General features: G+C 37.4%; 1 protein-coding gene and 1 pseudogene across 6 annotated transcripts in view; one reads left to right on the top strand and one right to left on the bottom strand.

Moving 5' to 3' along the window:
- Zmat1 (zinc finger matrin-type 1) overlaps positions 1 to 27,990 on the top strand; it is a 249,553-nt gene that overhangs the window by 30,856 nt on the left and 190,707 nt on the right. The window lies entirely within an intron of this gene.
- Positions 66 to 4,177, bottom strand: LOC101974628 (YTH domain-containing family protein 1 pseudogene; annotated as a pseudogene).

Genomic DNA, 27,990 nt, shown 5'->3' with positions numbered 1-27,990 from the left:
TATTCTTGGGGAAAAATTAATCTGGGTGATTTCAGGAGTGTCACTACCACTTCTAGCTTCCCTGTTTAACTTAAATGAAGTGTTTTTGTTATAAGGGGTGATCCAGCAGGTTTGGGTGGCTGCTGAGGGCTCTGATACTGTGACTGGGCCAATGGGGGAGGCCTGAGCTGGGAGAATATGGACCACCTGCTGGGGCTGCAGGGTAAACTAGGCAGGTGACTGCCAGGAGCTGGGACCTTCAGCACAGGCCCTTTATTATCCTGGGTGCCAGTGTCCATGTGTTTTTTTATAGGTGGAGGAGGCATCACAACCCCTACTTTTTCATTTTAGGCTATGGTTTTGCAGGCTTGTCAGCAATGGCAGCCCAAGAGGTTGGCTTTGAAACTAGCATGTTTACATTTGTCCCACTGGTGCTAGAAAGGATTCCTGTCAGTGCCACATCATTGATAAAGAGACCACCATATTGACTTCAGAAGTGGTGACATCCTTGTGCCCCGTTCCAAGCTGTTCATCCCAGGTGCCTTGGCAAGTATGTCACTGTGAATACCTGTCTGTCCATCAATAACCATGCCACTCAGGGAGCTTGGCAGATAAGTATAGCTGCTTCTGTATGTGGAGCTCTGAGTCTGCTGCTCTGAGAATTACTTGCCCCTCCTGCTGAGAATATAGGGTTTTGAGGGAAGAAACTAAACCTATGTTGATACATGTTGTTCCCCAGGCCCCCTGGCTTCCTAAAAACAGCATCGTGCATGGAATGATTGTCTCCATTATGGAGCTGCCCATAGGTGGTGAGGTATGGAATTGGAGGCTCCCCTGCACATCAAGGGGTAACTGTTACCCTGATTGGACTGTCCAGAAAGGTAGGGCTCAAAGTTTTTGTCATGAACTATATCCTTGTGATGCAAAGAACCATTTTGTACTTTATTATCTTGCCTTTTTGTTCTCTGGGGGTCCACACCACTGGTCCACCTGCTTTATGAACAGGTGGAAGTTGGGCCTCTCAAGCCCTTCCGTGGGCCTCATCCCAATTCCACCTGGTACAGCTAGTTGCAGCAGTAGGCACTGGGTGTGCAGCTGTGAGTGGCCACACTGAGGGAGTGCTGACCCAAATGGCCTGTTTTATTTATTTATAAATATATTTCTCAATGTATTATTTATATTGGTATGACCCAAAGAACAACATTTTTAACAAAGGGTTAGCCTCTGTTGTCATTATCATATATACTGATGTTAAAATTATCCAAGCATTGGTCAGTGGAAGGCCCTTCAAATTGGCTTCAGTGTCAATTTGACATCTCTCTAGAGCTCCTAGAGCATGTACTTTGCTCTCTAAGCCCAGCTGTAGGAAGGAGGTAATGACCTGAACCTCAAAGTATCACTTTAGGACTTGAAGAGAAAAAGTCTGAAAATACCTAGCTATAATGTGTGGCATCTAGTAGGCCCTCAACAAATATTAGTTCCCAATTCCATCTTTGCCTCCTTCATTCTGTCCGTGCAATACATTTGACATTAACATAACAGCATAAATGTAGAGAGAATACTTGGGAATATAACAGCAAGCAGGGATAAGTCCACATTTCCAATATTTGTGAGCATCAGTGTCACTGCTGGGTGTAAGAGGGTAAGGAGATGGAGCTGAGGAAAAGTGTCATTGCACAACTTCAAGTTAACTGGGTAGGAGTAGGCAAGGCATCACTCCAGCCCCATTTTTTTTTTGTATGGTGGTTTCAAAAATAGTCTTTTTCTTTCAAGTGTACATCTGAGGAAGATGTGGACTGTACACCACAGAACCAATAACTCATAGATAAGAACCTAGTGAGATGTAGAGTCTCATAGGCTACTGGAGCAAGAATGAAATGATCATAACCTCATCACTGGGACACTAAGAAGGTGACTAACTTTCCACCAGTCTTATCTATGAAACAGGATAACAACACCTACAACCTCCTGATGAGCAGGCATGCTTTAGGTTTTAATTGTGATCCCATGTAAGAAAGCAATCTTCATTCTCAGATGGAGAGAAGGATCAGTGCAATTTGGGTTAATTACAATAACAGGCACGCCAGGTATCCTGGAATTCTGCATGACTGTCTGGTATGGTTTAGATATGAACTTTCCCGAAAAGATTAATGTGTTGAAAGCTTGTTCCTCAGTACAACAATATTTAAAGGTGGAACTTTTGGGAAGTGATTGGATCATGATAGCTTTGACCTTATCAATGGATTAATTCACTGATTGATTAATAATTTGATGGCATTATGGGGAGGTGGTAGAAATTTTAGGAGATGGGGCCTAGTTGGAAGAAGTAGGTCACTGGGAACATGCCCTGGAAGGGTATTTCTTTTCCTGGCCTCTCTTTCTCTCTCTCTCCCTCCCTCCCTCCCTCCCTCTCCCCTCCACCCCCCTCTATTTCCTTCCTAGCAGCTATGACATGAGTAGTTTTCCTCTGCTATGCCCTTCCGCCAAGATGTTTTGCCTTATCTGAGGCCCAAAGCAATGGAGCTTTCTGATCATGGAATGAAACTTATCATTCACTAATATTAACATATACCAAAGCATCACAGAATATCCCAATAATGTGTGTAATTTCCCCCTGTCAATTAGAAATAATATTCAATAAAATTAATTGATAATTAATATTTAGTTTTAAGACTTTAGAATTTTCTTTTCCATATGTCATGAATTTTTAAAATGTTATTCCTGAACATTTATATATTTAAAATTTTTTTTAGTTGTAAATGGACACAATATATTTATTTTATTTATTTTTTGTGTGGTGCTGAGAATCAAACCAGTGCCTCATGCATGCAATGCAAATGCTCAACCACTGAGCTATAACCCCAACACTATATTTTTAATAACCAAAGCACAAAGAAATATTTAAAAATTGTTTTCTCTTCTGTGAGAAGTACTATCTAATGTCAGTTTTACCAATGAGGCCAATAAGTGATAGTATGCTGAATAAATGTATTCAAAGAGTTTTCAAGTGATGTAACTAGGGCTTGTCCCTAGTCTGTCTCCAGAGCCCACACTCCTCACCAGTATACTTTAGAAGAAACAGACATTTGTTGAACTCTATCAGCCCATGATGTTTAATGTTACATTGTGACCATAGTTCTTTTGGGGGAATCTATGCTTGTAGAATCACCCCACATTGTATCAAATGAAATTTAGTTTAGAAAAACAAAAATGTAATAATTATCAAAGCAAAAATGTTGACAATCACCACAATTACTATGCATTAGACAGCTGGACTCTTAAGATAATTCCTTGAACCTCCATGGTGAATTTTTTCCTTTAGAAACTCATAGTGCTTTTCCAGATGGAAATCACATTGTTCTGTAATCCAGACTTCATTGGTTGGGAGACGTGGCTAATTAGACCCCCACTGATGGGTGAGTCAAATGATGTTTGGTGACTTACCCAACATCACCTAGAATATGTGGGTTAGATCTGGAACTGAGAGTCAGGTATATCTTGTCATTCACTAATGTGTCTGTCCATCAGATAAAGCATTTGCCACATATTTATATGTAGTAAGTCATTTTTCATGAGCTTAGGATATAGATAAATAGGAGACGATATTGAGTATCTTTGAATAAGAGGAAATGAGGTGTTGACTTTTTCTTTCTTTCTTTTTGTTGTAGATAGACACAATATCTTTATTTTATGTGTTTATTTTTATGTGGTGCTAGGGATAGAACCCCCAACTCCAGCTCCAAGTTGTTGAATTTTCTTATCTAGCACAATACTATGTTGGGAGATTCAATTTTCTGTCCAATTTCTTTCAATTAATTAACATGCTATGTGTGAGATTTACACTTATTGTTGTCTATAGATGTTGATTGTTCATTCTTATTAGTGATAGTATTACGTTGAATTAGTATATTTCACAATAAGTGTATTTGTTATGAGTATTTGGATTGTTTTAGTTCTTGACTTATGTATCATGACTGTCTTATACATATATTTGGATGGATACCTATTTTCATTTCTCTTGGGCCTCTATCTACCCCAGACCTAAGAGTGGAACTTCTAAGTTATAGGATATATGTATGTTCAGCTCAGCAGTCACTGCCAAGCAGTTTTTCAAAGTGATTATTCTAATTTATATTCTCCACAGCAGTGTGAGAGTTCTGGCCTTTTTACATCCTTACCAATACTTGGCATTTTCCATCTTTTATTCTCTTGTTTTCTATGTGCAATAGTATCTACTTATAGTTGTATTTTTTTGCTAATTCAACTTTCTCTGAAGTTTTAGCTCTCCTTTAATATGAAGAAGGTCATCTCTCTCCCTCTTCCCCTCTTTGCTTTCTAATTTCATTATTGTACTTGGTCTTTGGCCTATGTAATTTGTATTCTCAATTTTGCTCATTGTATATTGTATTATTTATTACTGTTCTGATCCCTCATATTTCCTATAAATTGGTAATTAGAGTCTTTATACAATTCAGATTTCTTTTGGTAAATGTACCTCAGATATGGTGTAAGTTACCTCCTATAGTCTCACACCATGTGTTAGTTCAGACTGCTGTAAGAAATAACCATAGAGTGGATGTGTTAAACAACCTTTATTTCTCACAGGTCTAGAAGCTCGATATCTGAGTTCAGAGTGCTAGCTCCAGCATTGTTCGGTTTTTGGTGAGGGTCCTCTTCCTGATTATGTCCTCATATGACCTTTCCTTTTTGTGTACTTGCAGAGAGGAAGCAAGCTCATTGGTGTCTCTAATTATTAGTAAATTAATCCCATCATGAGAATTCAACCCTCATGACCTAATGATCTCCCAAAGGCCCTATTTCCTCGTACTTTCATATTGGGTATTATGATTTCAATATATGAATTTTGGGGAAAAACAAGTATTCACTCCATAGCATAATAAACTAGGAACCTTATTATGTTGATTGTCACTGCTACTGTGACTTTAAGATTGAACACTGGGCTCAGGTAATACATCCATTATAAAATTTCCCATTAGTTTTTTTTTTACCTCATGATTTTTAATGTCTCTTAAGATTTATATCTAGATACGAATTTCATTAAAAATTATACAGTGGTCATGTTCTAATTCTGTAATTTCTTTAGTTATTAGCTGGATGTTTTCTAAAACAGAAACTACTACCCCATTGATTATTAGGATTCACACTTATAGTACACAGAGGAATAGAATGATGAATACTTGTATCTTTTATAGTATTTCCACTTTTCAAAATAATGAGATATTTCTTTAGAAACTTCCAAAGGTGAGAAATAAGTTGATATTTTTTGTTTTGTTTTCCTTTTTAGAGTGTCATCATGACTAAGAGATTTTTCTATATTTAATGTTTTAATCCATTACAGTCACTAATATTTGTTGTTCAAATTGTTTTCTTTGACTGTCCTTTTTTTACATACCATCTGGTGTGATTGTTTATTCTTATCTGGTAAAACCCCAATCTCAGACCTGGGTTTAGTCATATAGACTTGCTTTCTTCTTCCTTTTTTAAGTAAGAAATGAGTATAGGAGACTCAATCTTCATATGTAAGTTGCTTATTGTTCCTGGGTTGGTCATTGATTCTTGACTTTGTCAGTGCATGTATTATATTTTCAGAGAATATACATCATCAACCTCAATATGTGCAACTTCTCTGTCTCTATAGAAATATTTATTTTTATCAGACTTAATTTTAACCTACCAATTTAATGATTGTATATCTTTATGTGTATTAGATTTTTCTTCATAGCCAAATAGCATATTCTGTTATAATCTCAATGGCTTTTTCATGTTCTTCACCAGAAAAATCACAAAAAGATACAACTGTGATGGAAATGAAACTCTTTATTAGGACTTCTTGAGCAGAATGGAGACACAGCATTGACCATAGAGTGTTAAGCTTGCTAACCAAACAAAGAAAAGAGCTAGTTTTTACTTCTGTATAATGACAGTAGAGGCAGACTAGTGTTTAAGAATTTTGATTAGCTTTAGGTACATTTAAAAGGTGCTTTTCCTTTCCTTTGTGAGCATTTCAGCCTTGTGGAAAGGGCAGTCATTTGGTCAGTAAGTCAGTCTAGAGCCAAATATTACATATCTCCTATTATGCTGCATACTGTATAATCATATTTGCCTGTGATAGAGATGAGTTACTGCAGCTGTTAAGAGAACACATAGATTGGGGGTGGAAGAAGGCACAAATCATGCAAGTAACAAGGATCCTGCTGTTTGGTGATTCCTTAACAATTTTATCTTTTATGTTATTCATTCCTGGAGAGTCATGGCATGACTATCCTGGCTTTAATGATGTACCAGGTTTTGTTGTTGTTGTTGTTTTTGTTTTGTTTTGTTTTGGTACCAGGAATTGAATCCAGGGATTCTTAACCACTGAGCCACAGCCCTATTTATATATTATTTAGGGACAGTATCTCTCTGAGTTGCTTAGGGCCTTGCTAAATTGTTGAGGCTGTCCTTGAATTCACAATACTCCTGCCTCAGCCTCCCGAGATGTTGGGATTACAGGTATGCACTGCCACACCTGGCTGATACATCTGTTTCTTTGTTTGTTTGTTTTAGTCTGATAAGACTAAGTGTTATTAAGTGAGAAGGTAGAGAAAGGCAGATATCATGTTTTTTTTTACCTTTATTTTGTTTATTTATTTTTATGTGGTGCTGAGGATTAAACTCAGTGCCTCACATGTGTGAGTCAAATGCTCTACCGCTGAGCCACAACCCCAGACCCTCATGTTCTTTTTTTTTAATATTTATTTTTTATATGTAGTTGGACACAATACTTTTATTTTATTTATTGTATGTGGTACTGAGAATCGAACCCAGGGTCTTGCACGTGCTAGGCGAGCACTCTACCACTGAGCCACAACCTCAGCCTGCCTCATGTTCTTTTTTTTAAATATTTACTTTTTAGTTGTAGTTGGACACACTATCTTTATTTTATTTATTTATTTTATGTAGTGCTGAGGATTGAACCCAGGGCCTTGCACATGCTAGGTGAGCACTCTACCACTGAGCCACAACCCCAGCCCAAATATTTTATTTTAAATTTATATATAACAGCAGAATGCATTACAATTCTTATTACATGTATAGAGCTTATTTTTTCATATCTCTGGTTGTATACATAGTCAAATACCATGTTCTTAATAGTTAACATGCTATGGATTAAGGTCCTTGGAGTACATTTTCACCTTTTGAGTGGGGCTGATTGTCTTATTTTCCCCTCAGAGTTTTTATGCAATGGGACAGATTATATGACAGAATATGAGGAGGCAAAGATCATTGGGGTCATAATTAGAGCCTGTCTACCACAGCCTCATTAGACTAATTATCCATATTGGTTATTGGGAATGTTTCATATACCAGGAAAACTAGACCTATATAATTTTCAAGTATTTATTCTGCCCTCCTCAGACAAACTAATGATTTACTTCCTTATACAGTGTTTTTAAATTTTCAATGTTATAATTTAAAGTAATACATCTCATTATATAAATAAATTAAATCATACCCTGGGCAGCATTGCTTTTGAGCACCCAGGGAAATCAGAGCATACAATTCCTGGTGACTTCAGGATAGGACAATTTGGGGAAATTCTAATTTCTACTACTATACAGGCCTTAAAGAAGTTATTTTCCAGATTTTCTAAGTTTTCTTAAATTCCTATATCCGATATAAGCTATATACTTGACAATGTTATTTGAATAAATGTAAAGACTAAAGGAAATGCAAATTAAAATACTTCTTCATTACATTATTTCTAGAAACATTAATTTCCTACCCTCTAATTCATCTGTCTCAGAGATAATGTCTGATGTTCTTACTAATCACCTACATTTCACCTTAAAATCCAGTCATTTTATGTGGTTGCCATATCAAGGTATCTTGGCCTAAGAGGGAGAATTTTATTTCAACCATCACCATTACCAATAAGGATTGTTGAGTGGGTGAGTATCCATGGGGGAATGCAAAATATCAAGTTCCAAAGCTTGGGTGACCTATAACCCATGTAAGAGATCACAGGGTATGTACAATATTTTTCAACTTTTCTTTCATCATTATACCACTTGTAGAGGACTTTTGTACATTTAATTTCTCACATTTCCTTTATTCCTACAATATTAAAATTTAATAACACAGATAAAATGTTAAAGTTTATGCACTTTAGTCCTTTGTAGTGCTAAAAAAATTCTAATTTCTACCAATCTTCTACATTCAAGAACAAATTTTTAGCCCATGGAGGAAATGTGGCCCCTGTTGAGAATGTATGAAATAATGTCATGAGAGTAAAACACAGAATCTCATTTCTACTCCTTATTTCTACTGTGATGCTGGAATAATTTTTCAACCTCTGTCAGCCTGCCTTTTGTCGTATGTATCAGGGAAACCACAGTGCTTTCTGTTGTGAATGACAAATGAGAAATCCTATACAGAGTAGATGGAATGTAGTTTCTCTTTCATTCCAGAGAAGTGATGACAGTTACCTAAACTGAACAGGGAAAGTGCCATACAGACCACCTAGAAATGTAGCAGTAGGAATGAACACATACTTAAACTTATGTTATGAATGAAAGTTTGGGGTCATTTTTGTGTAGTGGGATGACTTTGCTGAAACATTTCAGGAGAAAGAAGATTGTTAAACCATTTATTTAATCCCTCATCATTTTTGTTCCTTTATTTGATCTTCTAAAATTATATTAGAAGGGCTGGGGTTGTGGCTCAGCAGTAGAACACTCACCTAGCATGAGGCCCTCCCTGGGTTCGATCCTTAGCACCACATTAAAAAAAAATAAAGGTATTGTGTCCAACTATAATATTTTAAAATTATATTGGAAAATAAGGATTCCATTTAACTTCCAAATGAAAATAAGGTAAGAATCACAAGCCCTTCAGCCTGATATTATACCTATTAGCTCTTACAGAACCTTAAATCGGGGTTTGATCTACACCATCAGCTTCTTCAGTGAGAGAAATGTTGAGTGAGTATATATGTGGGCACAATAGTAGAAACATAAAATAAAAGTTTTTAAATCCTAGAAGCTCATCATCTATAAAGGAGAATTCTACATGTTTTGTGGGAAGGGTGAGAGTTAGAATTCCTATTATTGTTCCTTACGACTAACTAAAAGATTGATTTTACATCAATGAATTTAATCTTGTCATCTGTAAATTGGGAATAATGACACAGTTGTGAGAGTCATACAAAATACATTATTGCATGCTTTTAGCTGTAAACGTATAAGTGGGACCATAAAGGAAGTGCCATTTTGAGGCTTTTTATTCTCCAAAAATAGTGTTTCTAAGATATACCTAATAAGGTTATGTAGTGTTGTTTTGCTATTTTTAGTCATGCGATTGTAATCATGCTTGCACATATGCCAAGGAATGTATGCAGTCCAGACCCAAGAGTACACTGGTTAATAGGTATATCATTTTCTTCTTTGATAGGTTGTTGGTAAATGTCTCTGTCTCTACAAACAGGTTTGTCAATTTGTCCTCCCCCAAAAATGTATGGAGTTCCTTTAGCTCCATTTTTTCTATTTGAATAGGATGATGCATAAACCCAAATTCATTAATTGAATTTTCTTTTCAAACACTAAAATTGTTTTAGGACATATTATCAAGCATCTCATGGAACTGTTATCTTCATATTTAGAAATGTACATTTGAAATATGCCATTTATACTAAGGGAAATAAGATAGAGAAATTAAAAAATAATCTGTCATTCCAATCTAGGTATATTATATTAGCAAATATTAACAATATTATTGCTGGGTGTGGTGGTGCACACCTGTAATTCAGTAACTCAAAGGCTGAGGTAGGAGTATCACAAGTTATTGGCCAGCCTGGGCAACTCAGTAAGACCCTGTCTGAAAATAAAAGGGGGCAGGCTGGGAGTGTATCTCAGTGATAGAGCATCCCGAGTTCAATCCCCAGTACTACATCATTGTTATCATATTATTATCATTATTAATTATTAAATTCTTTTCTATACCAGTTCTCAATATGTTTCCCAGTCTGGCCTCAAACTTGTGACCTTCATGCCTCAGCCATTTGAACAACTGGCATTATAGGCACATGCCATCATGCCCAACTTTTCATTTTAACTTACATAATATTGTTTAACCCATGAAAACAAAGTGCTCTTATCTCATATTTTATTGGGACATATTGGTGAAGAGATTTTAAATTTTGTTAGAAAAGTGTTTGATATCATGCTCTTTGATAGTCCCACTTATAGGAATTTATATCTCAACATTCAATGTGGGGAAGCCCCTGACACCATCATTCATGTGTTCACACTGCTTAGAATTGAGCTGACCATTTCTCTAACTATTTCAGTTCCTTCAGGATGCCCGATCCTGCTGAATCCATAATCAAATCAAGAAATTCTGTCTCTGGGCTGTGCATGTGGCTCAGTGGTAGAGCACTTGCCTAGCATGTGTGAGGCACTGGGTTCGATTCTCAGCACCACATAAAAATAAATTAAATAAATATATTCTGTACATCTAAAACTAAAAAAAAAAAAAAAGTTTAGAAAAAGAAATTCTGGCTCATGGCTGGGTGACTACCTTAGAAGGACCATCTAGGATCCTCCCCAAGCATTGACATTGAGCAGTGCTAATATTCCTCCTCCTAGAACGACCTGTAGACTTACTAATTCAGTGGTAGAGTGAAAAAGCATGCATGAGTTCATGGGTTCGATTCCTAGCAACACACACACACACATACACACACACACACACACACACACACACACACACACCACAAATTCATACCTGTCTTGGGGAAATTTCCTTCCTTATCTCCTTTCTGTGTCCTCAGAGGCTCTACCCTCCTTACCAAGTACAGGTAGCCCAATAATTTTGATATGTTTAAGTTTTATTAAAACGTGGAAGAATACTGGCTTTAGACAGTTTCCACTTCCACCCCTACCAAAAAGTTCCTTTGAGGCAAAAGAAAGGAGGGGAAAGTACACCTCGAACCTCACTCCTTGTTTCAGGGAGGATAAACATGGAGAACAGAAATTAACCATCATGGCCTGGGGTTGTAGCTCAGTGGTAGAGCACTTGCCTAGCATGTGTGAAGCATGGGGTTCTATTCTCAGCACCATATATAAATAAATAAAAAATAAAAATCCATAGACAACTTAAGAAATATTTAAAAAGGAGAAATTAACCATCACAGCATGTGTCCTGACATATACTGTTGCAACAGACTTGCCACCAGCAGATCAAGGTGCCTAGTCTTTCTCCTTGCCTCTGGTGGTGGGCCGGGGTGAGCAAATACTTTGTCATTCAGCTCTGTGGCTAGGAGCAGCCACATATGCTGACCAAGAGTCCATAGCAATATCTTACTAACAGTGTTTTTATGGTAGTTAATTAAGCCATTAAAGTAACAAAAGTGGAGCTAGACCCTCTAAACAAACTGTTGCATAAAAATTAATTTCTTTTCCTCCACAGACCAAGAACTCATTTGGATCCTTGACCTTACCCTTCATTGAGAGTTCTCTTACCTGAATGCAGGTCAGATTCAACATGGGGATCCTTTCTAAACCCTGAGCTGAAACTTTCTTGTTGTTAGAAATAGAACTTATTTTTTTTTAAAAAAATATCTCTTTTAGTTGTACATGGATACAATACCTTTATTTTATTTATTTATTTTTATGTGGTGCTGAGGATCAAACCCAGTGCCTCATGCATGCAAGACAAGCACTCTACCACTGAGCCACAACCCCAGCCCCCAAAATGGAACTGCTTTATTGAAGGTCATTCATGTTATTTTGTCCCAATAAAATGGGCCTAAAAAATAGGCAAGTTTGGCACTTACAGTATATACAAAAGCCTGTTCTGCTGAGTGTGGCGGCACATGCCTGTAATCCCAGCTAATTGGGAGCCTAATGCAAGAAGATCAAAAGTTTGAGATCAGCCTCAGCATGTAGTGAGACCCTGTCTCAAAATTAAAAAAAAAAAAAAAAAAAAAGGAAAGGGCTGGGGATGTAGTTTGGTGGTTGGGCACCTTAGTTTAATCTCCAGTATATCACACACACACACACACACACACACACACACACACACACACACACAGCCTCATACAACAGCGGTGAATATTACTAGCTTTTGCTTTTATTGACAATCTGCTTGTTTATTTTCTGTAGACCTGTCCCGATTGAAACATTGTGCTTAGATGGTGCTTAATCTTACAGACTCACAGATCTTGTTGTTCTATAATATCAAGCATTTTAACAGCTCAAAATGGAAAACCACTTCTATCATTAATTAGAAGAAAAATTGAAAGCATACAAAATAACATATTAGATGAAATTGGTCTGTTGATTTTTTTGTTTGTTCCAGATGCAAAATCTTATAAATCAAGTGATGAGATGGAAAATGATGGATGATGCCTTATTCTTTTTTAAAATTTTCTTTCTTTTTTGGTACTGGTAATTGAATTTGGAGGCACTCAACCACTGAGTCCCACTGACAGGGTCTCACTGAGCTGCTTAGTGCCTCACCATTGCTGACATTGGCTTTGAACTCACCATCTTCCTGCCTCAGCCTCCCAAGTCACTGGGATTACAAGCATACACCACCACACCCAGCCCATGCCTTATTCTTAACAAACACAATCCAACTGGATCTGGCAGCCCCAGTGTGGGCTCTTGGAGATACCTCTACTTCACTCCTTGAATCATTTTCTGTGGACTAAGATATGCTCCATCTGTGGCTCTGAGGATGTGTGACTTCTGGGAATTAGTTATGGAGAGGAATTCTAGGAAAGTGTTAGCATATGCAGAAGCCATGAGAGGAGAGGAACACGATGTGAAAAATGAGTGAAAATTCCGGGCACAGTTGTACAGCCTATAATCCTAGCAACTCAGGAGGCTGATGCAGGAGGATTACAAGTTCAAAGTCAGCCTCAGTAGCTTAGTGAGGCCCTAAGAAACTTAATGAGACCATGTCTCAAAAAATAAAAAGGACTGGGGGTGTAGCTCAGTGGCTAAGTGCCTCTGGGTTTAATCCCTGAGACAACAAAAATAAAAATCATGGCCCTAAATTATATTAATCAGTCATAGATATGATGACCAAAGTGCCACATTTTCTGTCCTCATGGAATCCATCTGGAATCCTATGTCTGTGTGCCTTGGAAACTAATTCCTGATATTGTGAGCAATGACAGCATTATTGTTACCTTCACATGGCTGAATCAGGGGAGGTCATGAGAGAAGGTGGATTCCTTTGATTGGCACAGGTGCTCAGGGTTACTTTAAGGGGCAGCAAGAGCTCCACACTGGTAAATGAATACCATCAGCTTTGCCTAAGTGTAATGCTGGCCTGGGATTTTAGAGGACTTTACATGCTTCCAATGAACTGGAACTAGAACCTGAGCCTGCTGAATCCTAGCTCTGTACTCTCCTCATGAACATCCTACTCCAAGCTGCCTATTGAAGAAAGGCAAACCTGATTCTTGCCATTTTGGAGACAGTTTCCCTGAGAGAGAGACAGAAGCCCTTTACAAGGGTGGTCCTGAAAATGCACCAGCATCCTGTGTGTGTGGAAAACAAGCCCCATGCAAGTAGAACCCCTTCATGTTAATGGGGTGCTGGGGCACTTGGAAAATGGAAGGGTCAACTACCAATGGAGCAGTTTGTCCAGAGCACCCAGTGCTTGGCATACAGGCTAGGACCATGGGGTGGGGTGGGGAGTCTTGGTGGGAAAAAATGTGGGCTGCTTTTAAGAATGTTTTGGAGATATGATCTTTATCTGTTTTCCTCATAGCACCAACATTATCTGGGGCCACTCTTCCTTCTAGGGGTTATATTTGGCTCTGAGCCTCTGTTGCTATGCAACAGCCTGCCTCTGAGCTCAGAGCATGATTCAGGGAAATTGGTCTGGGCAGCTATGTCCATGGAGTCCTGGAGAGGGACAGTGAGGGTGTGGGGAGAAAATGTGGGCAGCCATTACAGGGGTGGGGTCTTGGATTCTTGATGGCCTGCTTTCTGGGAGGGTCCATCTCTGCAGTATGGACAGGTCTGCCAACACTGATAAGGGAAGAGTGTAAGTAAAGGAGATGGTTGATGAACAAGATATATGGGGTCAACCTTAAGTGAAACTTCTTTTTAATCTTTTAATATACACAGGGATGTTTGAAGCAGAGTTGGCTGTATACTCTCCATACTTTTTCATGAATTCTAAAGAGTAGCATCTCTTTTCTTATTTAAAAAATTAGGAGCTTTAATAGTTAAGCACAAAAGGGCAAAACCATTCATAATTTTAGCTATCTGTAATCTCAGGCAGGGACTCAAGAAAGAATGGTGGGCGGGAGATAGCAAAACAAATTGATGGAGTTTTCCCTCATTGGCAGCAATTCTTCTGTATCCATTACTTTTTGGAATCTCTAAACCAAAAGACAATAGGCTCAACTTCTCTGAGATGAGAAGAAGCCTTACCTACTAAATGTATATATATGGGGTAGTAGAATTTAAGATCTAGAAACCAAGAGTCTCATTATGTTTCAGCCATAGAAATCCATACCTGCACATAGGCTTATACAGACACATCAAGTATGTCTAAACAATCATTGCTCTTTTTGTGGTGCAGGAGTTCAAACTTAGGACCTCATGCATTCCTTTTTTTTTTAATCTTTTTTTTTAAAGAGGGAGAGAGAGAGAGAGAGAGAGAGAGAGAGAGAGAGAGAGAGAGAGAGAGAATTTTAATATTTATTCTTTAGTTTTCGGCTGACACAACATCTTTGTTTGTATGTGGTGCTGAGGATCAAAACTGGGCCGCGTGAGTGCCAGGCAAGCGTGCTACCGCTTGAGCCACATCCCCAGCCCTAGGACCTCATGCATTCTAAGCAAGTGTTCAACCACTGAGATACAACCTTAGCCATAAGTAATAATTTTAATCTATTTCTCCCATGAGAAATATGTTTTATATGTATTTCAAAAATAGGGAGTATATGTGTACATATTTTTGATACTCCATGTACAAATTCAATATTTAAATTATGATAAGCATTTTCCTGATTATAACATTTCAAACAATAAGGGAATATGTATGTATGTATGCATTTATTTATGTTTTAGTACTGGGGATGGAATCCAGAGATGCTTAACCACTGAGCCACATCACCAGCCCTTTTTATTTTTAATTTTGAAACATGGTCTCCTTAAGTTGTTTAGAGCCTCACTAAGTTACTGAAACTGGCTTTGAGCTTACAATCCTCCTGTATCAGCCTCCTGTGTCACTGTGATTATAGGTATGTGCCACTGCACCCAGTTAGGAATATGTTTTAATAAATGAAATGAAATATATATAGGAGTATATACACATATATATGAACACACACACACACACACACACACACACACACACACATATATATATATATATATATATATAGAGAGAGAGAGAGAGAGAGAGAGAGAGAGAAATGATTGCTACAATGAAGCAAATTAACATATTCATCTCCTCACATAAATATCACTTTTGGTGTGTGTGAGATTATTAATTTTCTACTCTGTCAAATATCTAACCTGTATTACTTTATTAGCTATAGTCGTCATGCTATACATTATACCTTTAGACTTATTCCTCTTGGATAATTGCAATTTTGTACCCTTTGAACAATATCTAACCATTACCCACTTCCCCCACTCCTGGCAACATCTTCTCTACAATCTGTTTTTGCATGTGACTATTGTAGATTCCATGTGGAAGAGAAATCATGTATTGTTTGTGTTTCTGTGTCTGACTTATTTCACTTAACATGATGTGTTCCATGTTCCTCCATCTTATCACAAACAGCAGATCTCCTTCTTTAAATATGAATAATATTCCATTGTACATATTCCACAATTACTTCTGTCAACAGACACTTAAATTATTTCCCTGTCTTGGCTATTGTGAATATCGCTATAATAAACATGAGTGTATAGATATCTCTATGACATAATGATGTCATATCCTTTGGGTATATACTCAGAAGAGGAATTGGATTCCTGATTCATATGGTAGTTCTATTTTTAATTTTTGAGAGAACTTTCTATTATTTTGTATAATTTCTTTACCAATATACATTTTCATCAACAGTGTATCAGGGTTCATTTTTTCCACATTCTTGCCAACACTTGATATCTTTTGTCTTTTTTTAACTTGTTCTCTTTATATATACATGACAGTAGAGTATATTTTGACATATTATACACACATGGAGTATAACTTCCCATTCCTGTGGTGTACATGATGTGGAGTTTCACTGTGGTGTATTCATATTTGAACATAGGAAAATTATGTCCGATTCATTCTACTCTCTTTCCTATTCTCATCCCCTCCCTTCCCTTCATTATCCTTTGTCTAATCCAATTAATTTCAGTACTCACCCCCCCATTGTGTGTTAGTATTTGCATATCAGAGAGAACATTCAGCCTGTGGGTTTTTTTTTGGGGGGGGGGTTGGCTTATTTCACTTAGCATGATAGTCTCCAGTTCTATCCATTTACTGCTACATGCCATAATCTCATTCTTCTTTATGGGTGAGTAATATTCCATTGTATATATATACATCACATTTTCTTTATCCATTCAGCTATTGAAGGGCACCTAGGTTGGTTATCTTTTGTCTTTTGATAATAGTCATCCTAACAAGTATGAGATAATATCTCATTTTGATTTGGATTTGCATTTCCCTGGGGCTTTCTGATGTTCAACATTTTTTTTTTTCATATACCTGTTGTTCACTTGTATATCCTCTTTGGAAAAAAAATGTCTGTTTAGGTCTTTTACCTATGTTTGGATTTTGTATTTTTTGTGTGGTGTAGTTACACACACACACACACACACACACACACACACATATTAAATCTTTATCAGGTATATAGTTTGTAAACATTTTTTTCTCATTTCAAAGGTCCCCTTTCATTTTATTGAATGTTTCCTTTTTTGTTCAGAAGTGTTTTAGTTTGGTGTAGTCCTACTTTTAATTCTGTTTTTTATTGTCTGGGCTTCTGGTTCATTTCCAAAAACAAAATTAAAAAAAATAATCACTGCCAGGGCCAGTGGCAAGGAACTTATCTTTTGTGATTTTCCAGGAGTTTTATAGTTTCAGGTTTTAAGTTGAAGTCTTTAATTCACTTTGACTTTTTTGGGGGTGGTATGATGTAATTTAAAGGTCCATTGTGATAACATCACAGACATAGGTGCTGGAGTCAGATTTTCAGGGATGTGATACTAGTTCTCCCTTCTAAACTTCCTGATGTGTAAAAGGAAATCCTGACCCTATCTGAGGTGAGCTTTGTGAGAGTTCAAGCAGAAACCTTGGTCAAGATCCCAGGATGATATTAGGTCTATTATCTACAAGGACAATATATGCTTCCCTCATGACTTAACTGCTGTGATCTTCAATAGAGAAAATGCTTCTTTAACTGGAAGCATCAGTATATTTTAGTATTTAGGAATATAAGTAGAAAGGAACCACACATGTTCATATATATTATATAAGAAATTCAAGCCAGGCTCAGTGGCACCCACCTATAATCCCATTGTCTCAGTGAGGTGCTAAGCAACTCAGTGAGACCCGGTCTCTAAATAAAATGCAAAATAGGGCTGGGGATATTGCTCAGTGGTCAAGTGCCCCTGAGTTCAATTCCTAATACCCCCTCCAAAATAAATTTAATGCCATCTCTGCTGTACAGTATAATGGAGTTGGAGTAAGGGAAATGTACACATGACCTGGAGCTTCGAGACCTTCCGAACTCCAGAAGATGTGAAGAGAGTGAGTCTATAGGAGGAACACTGGAGTGATTCAGGAGCTCTTCTTGGGACAATTCCCACAATAGAGGAATAGATATAGAAAGGTTAGAATTATTTTGGTCATGTATAGCCCCTCACATGGAAGAAATTGTGAGGAACTGAGGATAAAAATTCCTCATGATATCCTAATATTTGTTTCAATTAACCAAGTTTCTGCCTAGCAAATAACATTAATTATAGGCTTTCTTCTGAAAAATTCCTTTAAATATATTTTGTGATGTTACTAGATCATTCAGTCACATCATTATGGGCAGTCTCAGATTTTTGCCACAGATGGCAGACAGCTTAGTGTGAGTTTTACATGTTTCCCTGAAGAGGGATAATTCATCTCCAGGAGCCCTGGGATAACCCTCTGATACTGTTTACTGATTAGTATTCCTCTTTGGATATGCTTTGTTTTTTTTCAGAGTGGAAAATAGAAGTTTATTAAAGGACAGCAGAAAAGACTTCTCCCAGAGGAAGAAAGGGACCCAAGAGATGGAATCCCAATATGCTTTGTTTCAACAATTGGGCAGAGGACTGTCAGTTGTCTGCATACCCACCTAGTTTCTCTGATTAGTATGCTTTCAGGTGGCCTGAAAGTTGAAGGTATTTTGCTTTAAGGAAAAAAAATAGGGACAGAAGACTATAGAAAGCATTTCCTGTGTAAGCGAATACCATGCAACACCATTGCCATAGAAACTTCACGTCGTTTTGGTGACAATAATGACTTTATTGGAGACCAACTTGCTCTGGTTTGAGAGCAGTGTCCCTACTACAAGTGTATGGACTCTGGGGAAGTGTGGTGGGGGATGAACCTCCCTAGGGTGTGGGTAAATGAAGGGATACCAAACCCAGTCACCTCATTCTTGCTCTGGCACTTGGTGCTTTGCTGACTGGAGAGGGAGAGAGATGTGGGATCCTTCTGTCCCTAGCAGCTTGATAACCTGCTCCAGGGTGTCCTGGACCTACTTTCCTTATAAATGCAGGGTGTGGGAAGGAGGATAAGAAAGGGAACAGCCCTCTGTGACCCAGTTACTCCTCTGTAAAATGGGAGCAAGAATGCTCACCCACAGAATTTTTGGTTTGAGGAAGAAACATGATGTTTAACATGCATTTGTGATAAATTTATATGTAATTTCCTGAATGAATTGAAAAAAAAGTGATTCCCATCAACATTGTCACATGTGTGTTGAAAGTTGTTGAGAAGGTATTGTGGTAAGGTAATATAGATTCTTATTTGATAATCAGGTTATTATCCTTTCTATATTGTTTACGGCTTAGAGTTCTTTTAAATAAAGATGGTATAAACATTTGTGTAAAAGGCTTTACATACACATATGTTTACAGGCATGTGCCTCCATACCCAGCTTATGTGTTTGTTCTTCTTTGAACATGTTTTTCACAGTCTAAGACCTTTGAAATTCCATGTGAATTTCAGAATCAGCCTGTTAACTAATTTTAAAAGAAGTTTAGTAAAGTTTTCATTGAGTTTGCATTGAAACTATTAGATTAGATTGGGAGAATTAACATTAACAATTCTTACTCTTCTGGTCCATGAACATGATGTATCTTTCTTTAATTCTCTGATCAATGTTTTTTGGTACTTAGTGTACAGGTAAACAATTATCCATAAATAATTTCATACATTTGATGCTATTATAAATCATATTATTTTAAAAGCACATTACTAGTTATTGTATCCTCACTAAGATGTCAGTAACCAAATGCTTTACAATAACTGCTGAGGAAGCTTTTTGTTTGAAAGCACAGGCTATCATATGAAAAAAAAGTGTTTGATGCTTAGTACATATTTTTCTATATTTTCTTATCATCTATTTGGAGTCATTATTAATATATGGTATGAAATTCAGAATAAAAATGCCCCAGAGATAATTCTACAGATAAGTTCCTGAAAACTCAAACTAAAGAACATAATTTGGACTGGGCATGGTGGTGCATGCCTGTAATTCCATCATCTCAGGTGGCTGAGGCAGGAGGATCAAAAGTTCAAAGCTAGCCTCAGCAACTTAGCTCAGCCCTAAGCAACTCAGTGAGACCCTGTCTCTTAATAAAATTCAAAAAAAGTCTGGGGATGTAGCTAAGTGGTTAAGTGTCCTGTGTTCAATCCCCAGTTACCCACCCCCCAAAAAACATAATTTGTTAGTTTTCAACTTTATATGTGGTAGAATTGAACTTCTTGAAGTATGTGTGTTTACTTTTTTACCACTGCACCACAGTAAATAAATTTCAGTGAATTTCTGGGATTTTTGGTGGTAAGAGAGAGAATGGGAGAGGGTATATATGTATGCATGTACCTTTGTATGTATACGTATGTCACTGAAGCTGTCAACAATGTTTATAGTTTGGGTTAATTGCTGGGTTAACTTTTCATTGCGGTGACTAAAATGCCTTAGAAGAGCAACTCAAAGGATAAAGGATTTATTTTATTTTGGCTCCCTGTTCCAGAGGTTTCAGTCCTTGATGGAGTCATTCCATTGCTTTGGGCCTAAGGCCAGGCAGAACATCCTGGTAGAAGTGTATGGTGATGGAAAATGCTCAGCTGTTAACAGCCAGGAAACAATGAGAGGGGGGAAGAAGAGGCCAGAGATAAGATATAGTCCCCGAGGGCATGACCCCTAGTAACCTACTTCCTCCAATTCTGCTTTCCCTGCCTACAAGCTTCCATTTCCTACTAGTAGGAAGAACATGTAAAATCGATTAATATGTAAAATTGATTAATCTGCTGATGAGATTATAATTCTCATGATACAATCACTTCCCAGAAGCCCCACTTCTAGACATTGCTGCATTGGGACCAAGTCTTCAACACCTGAGCTTTGGGGGAAAATTCCAGATCTAAACCATAATATTTGTGCTTAATTATTGTGTATTATGTCAGTTGTAATTGGTTCTTAGCACATATTAACAGCAAGATAAGAATGGTAATTGTTTTTGCTTTCCCAGCTTTCCTTGGTCAGTATGGTTACCTTGGTGATTCAGTGAAAGCTGTGTAATTTGATGCAGACAGAGCTTCCAGTTAGGATTCTTTCCTGAATCGTGTATTACTATGAGAGTTATCAGGTATTGCTTTTCCAATTTTGATATTTCTTCTAGAATCATTAGTTAGTGCTTTAGGGAAAGACTTCTCTTCTCCCTTGTTTATTAATGCATTTATAAGAATATTCATTTGTATGAGTATGATTCAGATTTCCATTTTTATCAATTTTTTAATAATTTTCTATTATTCTCATTATATATTTTGGTGCTCAAATTTTCCTCAAATTAAATAGTGGAAGCCCCTTCAAAATGATCTCAGTGTCAACTGGATACTTCCCTAGAATTCCTGGAGCTTGTACTTTGCTCTCTGAACCTGAGAACCTCCCCATCTGTATAAAGGAAGTAATGATGTCTACCTCAGAGCATCACTTTGGGTATTTGAAAAGAAAATGCCTGAAAATAATAATGAACAGTGTGGCATATAGTAGGCCCCTCAGCATATATAAATTTCCAATTCCTAGTTTGCTTCTTTCATTCTGTCAGTTCCATACTACTGACATTAACAACAGCATGATTACAGAAAGATTATCTGGACAAGTAATAGCAAGCATGTAAAAACTTACATTTCCATTGAGTATGTATGTGTGAGAGTTGTGGTATGGAGCTTGGAAGAGGAAAACTTTCATCATACAGTTTCTAGTTAGCTGGGTAAGGATAGGTAAGACATACTCACCCTAGCCTCTATGTTTCACATATTTCCCATCCTCTTACTTCTCTCTCTATTACATGTGCTTTCTATTCCATTACTGTGCCCTCCAGTGTAACATCAGGGAAAAGGATGGTATCTGTATCCCAGAACCAGGAGCTCATAGACAAAAACAAATGAGATGTGGACTCTATTAGATAGGCTACCAGAGCAAGTAAAGATATCAGAGTCCCATCATTGGGACACTACAGGTAAAAAGCAACAACAACAACAAAAAACTACTCTTCCACCAGCCTCCCCTATACAACAGGCTAGCAAAAGCAAGTTCTGATGATAAGTAATTAATACTCTGGAATTTGAATATGATATCACATGGGAAGGGAACCATGATGTCAGGTAGGAGGGAAGGACCAATGTACTTCGGAGTAATTACATTAAGATCCTTCAGGGGTCTCATAACCCTACATGGTAAGTGTTAAATTAATAATACTCCAGTGAGAGCTGTTGAGGTCAGAATTTTTCCAAATATGATCTATGAACTACTTCAAAATTGCCAGGAGGTGATGGTTAAATTTGCAGATATCTGAGTCTGCCCTAAGAAAGATGAATCAAAATCAGGGAGTGGCATGTGAGGTATCTACATTATTAGTAATTTCTCCATTTCATTCTGCTGCTCATCCAAATTTCAAAAACACTTCTATAGATTAGCATCAAGGTCTAAATTTTTGAATCCTCTGATATCCAATTTCACTGTTGGTTTCTCCTGCTACTTGGCTTTAAGTATCCGTGTCATGTCTTTTGCCTCAAATAGGTAGCATTTCATTCAATTAAGTAATATTTATTCAGTGATTTATGTACAAACCTATGGTATATGCTCTGGAGAAATAGCACAGAGAACAAGGCATGCAGGCTCCCTAGAACTGTCATCCTAATTTGGAAAAACTGACAATGAGGAGACAAACAAATCATCAGACAGAGAAGTTTGATATGGTGATTTGTTGTTTGAAGAGAATAACCATAGAGAGTAGAAAATCAACGAACAAGGATTATGATGTGTGGTATGTAAGTGAAGCATTTTCTTAGGATGTGGCATTTGAGCTGAATCCTGAATCCAAAAAGAATCCAACAACAGAGAGGCCATACAGAGTCCCTGTGGCATGTTTCTGTACCAGTTGATCAAGGACCAGAATAAAACCTCCAGTGGTTTGAGCCTGGCAGACAATGTGTAGACTTGTGGGAGTTGAAGTGCAGAGGGCAAACAGAAGCCCTAGGGTTTGGGCAATGTAAGAAGTTTGTATTTTATTCTGAGTTTTGTTAAAGGGATAGAGTTTAGTAGTGACATAATCTGACATTTGGTATTAGAAGGTGACTCTGGCCACTGTGTGGAAAATGGTCTGGAGAGAGACAAGAGAGCATGTGGGACAACCATTAAGGGACTATTGTAGAAGGCCAGGACATGGACTTTTTGTTCAGCAATGTGGAGACATGGTGGTATTGTTTTTGTCGTTTTGATACCTTCTCAGAATGGTTACATCGTCCAGCAGTAGTTGTACCAAAATTTTGTAATTCTGAAGATATATCAGTTTTTCAATAGAATTCAGTTGTAAGACTATTAGTTATTTTGAAGATAGATGCAAACTGTAAAACTGTCAAAACTGTAAAAATCTCAACATGCAAGAAGTTACTGTGTACCTACCACTGTTTTACAAGTTTTCTTGTATTAACTCAAGTCATTCTCAAACCAACAACCCCTTAGGTATGGACAATTGTTGTGTTTTTTTTTTTCTTTTGAAAAGAGGAGACAACTGAAACACAGAGAGTTTTTTAATTCTCTTAAGGTCACAGAGAGCCAGGTCAATATCTCCACCTTACAATTTTTAAAATAATGGGATTCCTGATTATTTATTCTTGTAAAATTAAACACAAGGAAATAGTCATTTAAAAATGTTTGTGGGCTGGGTTGTGGTTCAATGGTAGAATGCTCGTCTAGCATGTGTGAGGCACTGGGTTCCATCCTTAGACCACATAAAATTAAAATAAAGGTACTGTGTCTACCTTCAACCAAAAAAAGTTTTTAAAATATCTTTAAAAAATATTTTGAGCTGGGCACGGTGGAACACACCTACAATCACAGGGGCCTGGGAGGCCGAGACAGGATAATTGCAAGTTTGAGGCCACACTCAGCAATTTAGTGAGGCCCTAAGAAACCTAGTGAGACCCTGTCTTAAAATAAAAAAATGAAAAGGGCTAGGGATATAGCTCAGTGGTAAAGTGTCCCTGGTTTCAATCCCCAGCACGAGAAAAAAAAAATGTTTTATCTCCTACGGAAAGTACTGTATAATCCTGGTTTTACAGATGAGATATTTGAATAACTGTAAGATGAAATAAAATTATTCGATGTCACACAATTTGTAAGAACTAGGGTCTGTCCCTAGTCTTTCTTCAGAGCCTATGCTACCAACCAACCAGTATAATTAGGAGGACGAAAAAGAAAAAGATGTTGGGGCTGGAGTTGTGGCTCAGTGGTAGAGCACTTGCCTGGCATGTGAGAGGCACTAGGATCAATTCTCAGCACCATATATAAATAAATGAATACAATAAAGGTCCATCAATATCCAAAAAATATTTTAAAAAACTGACTACTATAGGAATGTAACAAAACATGGCATTTCTGAGTCAAAGAGTGTATGTATGTTCAGCTCAGGAGTTGTTTTTTTAAAGATTTTTAAAAAGATGGACACAATACCTTTATTTATTGTGTTTATTTTTATATGGTGCTGAGGATCAAACCCAATGCCTCACATAAGCACTCTACTGCTGAACTATTACCCTAGCCCAGCTCAGTGGATATTGTTCAACAGTTTTTGAAGTTGTTCTAATTTGTTTTTAGCATTGTATAAGAGACTTTGTTCTACATCCTTCCCAATATTTATTATCATTCTGGTGGCTATATGGTGGTATCTCCTTGTGGATTTAATTGTCATTTCTCTGACTTAATATGTAACTCTATTTGAGGTTTTGGGACATTTAATCTAAAGAAGGCCCCTCAACTTTAAAAAAATCCTATGTATTTGCAGTTTTAGTCAGATTTTTCACCTCTGTTACTGAAAGACCTGACAAAATAATTAGAGGAGGAAAACTTTATTTGGAGGCTCAAAGTTTTGGAGGTCTTTATTGATAGAAGGCAGACTCCATTTTTTGGGCCTCAAGGTGAAGCAGAATGTCATGGTGGAAGTGTGTGATGGAAGAAAGTTGAGAGAGAGAGAGAGAGAGAGAGAGAGAGAGAGAGAGAGAGAGAGAGAGAGAGAGCGTTCTACTCTCTGTGCCAAAATATATATCCCAAAGGCATGTCCCAATGACAAATCTCCAGCCATACTTTACCTGCTAATAGTTAACACCCAGTTAATCCCTATTGGAGATTAATACACTGATTAGGTTAATGCTCTCATAATCCAATCTTCTTACCTCTAAACCATCTTGCATTGTCTCACACATGAGCTTTCGGGGGACAGCTCACATCTAAACTATAACATTTCCTTAAGGAACTAGCCATTCTGTCCAATGGAAGTTACCCTGGATATTGCTAATCTTATCAATATCATGTTGTTTATTTTGTTTCTCTAGCCCTTCCTATTTCCTTTATTTTTATATAACAATTATTATATTTTATAATTGTATTGATTCTTTTTAGTTAAATATAACATTAGGATACATTTTGATATAATAAAAAAACATGGGATATAATTTTTTTCTAATTCAGTCCCCAGCACTTCTCCCTCCCACCTACTCACTCCCCTTTCTTCCCTCATTCTACTCTTGATCTTTCTGCAAATTCACAGTTTTTTTAAATTAGTGTCTTGTGGATATACTTGATATTGGGATTCACTGTGCTGTTTGTGTATGTACATACAATAGTCAGCTCAGATTCATTCCATTGTTCTTCCCTTTTCCCATCCCTCCTTCCTCCTCCTCAGTCTCCTTTGTCTATTCTACTGATCTTCCCTATTTTGATGAAATTCCCTCTCCCTTTCTTTCTCTCTTTCTTATCTTTCACTTATTTTGGATTAGTTTCTATGTAGCAAACATTTGACCTTTGACTTTGGGTACTAGCTTATTTCACTTAGCTTGATAGTCTCCAGTTCTATCCACCCATTTACCAGCAAATACCACAATTTCATTTTTCCTAATGGCTGAGTAATGCTCCATTTTGTATATATACCACATTTTCTTTATCCATTCATCTGTTGAAGAGTACCTAGGTTGGTTATATAGTTTGGCTATTATGAATTGTGCTTCTATAAACATTGATGTGGCAGCATCACTGTAGTATGATGATTTTAAATCTTTTGGATATATACTGAGGAGTGGGATAGATGGGTCAAACGATAGTACTATCCCTAGATGATAATGTAGTTTTTGTCCTTGATTCTATTTGTGCAATGAATTCTCACCTGTGACCTGAAGCATGTGGTGGAAATAGGGTTCCCCTTGGTGGAATGGCCTGGCTGAGAAATAAAAGATAAGAGAAATAAAAAGACAAAAGACAACGAACACAGAAAGTAATTTCAAAAGCGCGGGCAGGATGGGCAAGCTGATCATATGGATCGAGCTTCTATACTTTGGCAAAATGGAGCCCATGCCAGGTTTATTTATATCGGGAAACATCAAAGGCCTTCCATAGAATGTTCTTCACCAAAATAGGTTAAATGTGGGTTGTCCAGTTCCCAAGGGGTTATGCCCATCTCCAGAACTACTATGAGGGATCTTCCTAGCAGAGCAGAGATAAAGGTCACATGCATTGGGCAATCAATTGTGCAAGAGAGCCCCAGGTAGTTCACAATGACAAACCTAAATCTTCCTGGCTACCATACTGAGAAGACCCTCATGTAAATCATGGGTGGCTTCCTGCAATGAATTATATTTATTGAGGTTTGCTAATGCTTTATTTTTTTATTTTATTTTTTATATTTTTTTATTGGTTGTTCAAAACATTACAAAGCTCATGATATATCATCTTTCATACATTTGACTCAATTGGGTTATGAACTCCCATTTTTACCCCAAATACAAATTGTAGAATCACATCGGTTACACACTCACATTTTTACATAATGGCATATTAGTGACTGTTGTATTCTGCTACCTTTCCTATCCCCTACTATCCCCCCTCCCCTCCCCACCCATCATCCCTCTCTATCTCATCTGCTGTTGTTCAATTCTCTCCCTTGTTCCCCCCTTTCCCCTCACATCCTCTTCTATGTAATTTTGTGTAAAATTGAGGGTCTCCTACCATTTCCATATGCTTTCCCTTCTTTCTCCCTTTCTATCCCCCTACTCGTCTTTGTTTAATGTTAATCTTTTCCTCATGCTCTTCCTCCCTGTTCTGTTCTTAGTTGCTCTCTTTATATCAAAGAAGACATTTGGCATTTGTTTTTTAAGGATTGGCTAGCTTCGCTTAGCATAATCTGCTCTAATGCCATCCATTTCCCTACAAATTCTATGATTTTGTCATTTTTTATTGCTGCATAGTATTCCATTGTGTATAGATGCCACATTTTTTTTTTATCCATTCATCTATTGAAGGGCATCTAGGTTGATTCCACAGTCTAGCAATTGTGAATTGTGCCGCTATGATCATTGATGTGGCAGTATCCCTATAGTACGCTCTTTTAAGATCCTCAGGGAATAGTCCAAGGAGGGCGATAGCTGGGTCAAATGGTGGATCCATTCCCAGCTTTCCCAGGTATCTCCATACTGCTTTCCAAATTGGCCTTACCAATTTGCAGTCCCACCAGCAGTGTACAAGTGTACCCTTTTCCCCACATCCTCGCCAACACTTATTGTTGTTTGACTTCATAATGGCTGCCAATCTTACTGGAGTGAGATGGTATCTTAGGGTGATTTTGATTTGCATTTCTCTGACTGCTAGAGATGGTGAGCATTTTTTCATGTACTTGTTGATTGATTGTATGTCCTCCTCTGTGAAGTGTCTGTTCAGGTCCTTGGCCCATTTGTTGATTGGGTTATTTGTTATCTTATTGTCTAATTTTTTGAGTTCTTTGTATATTCGGATATTAGGGCTCTATCTGAAGTGTAAGGGGTAAAAATTTGTTCCCAGGATGTAGGCTCTCTATTCACCTCTCTTATTGTTTCTCTTGCTGAGAAAAAACTTTTTAGTTTAAGTAAATTCCATTTATTTATTCTTGTTATTAAATCTTGGGCTATGGGCGTCCTATTAAGGAATTTGGAGCCCGACCCCACAGTATGTAGCTCGTAGCCAACTTTTTCTTCTATCAGACGCAGTGTCTCTGATTTGATATCTAGCTCCTTGATCCATTTTGAGTTAACTTTTGTTCATGGCGAGAGAAAGGGATTCAGTTTCATTTTGTTGCATATGGATTTCCAATTTTCCCAGCACCATTTGTTGAAGATACTATTCTTCCTCCATTGCATGCTTTTAGCCCCTTTATCAAACATAAGAAAGTCGTAATTTTGTGGATTGGTTTC

Source organism: Ictidomys tridecemlineatus, chromosome X (assembly GCF_052094955.1).
Source record: "Ictidomys tridecemlineatus isolate mIctTri1 chromosome X, mIctTri1.hap1, whole genome shotgun sequence".
NCBI classification, from domain to species: Eukaryota; Metazoa; Chordata; class Mammalia; order Rodentia; family Sciuridae; genus Ictidomys; species Ictidomys tridecemlineatus.
The sequence above is the reverse complement of the archived record's forward strand: the minus strand, read 5'-3'. Positions and strand labels throughout refer to the sequence as shown.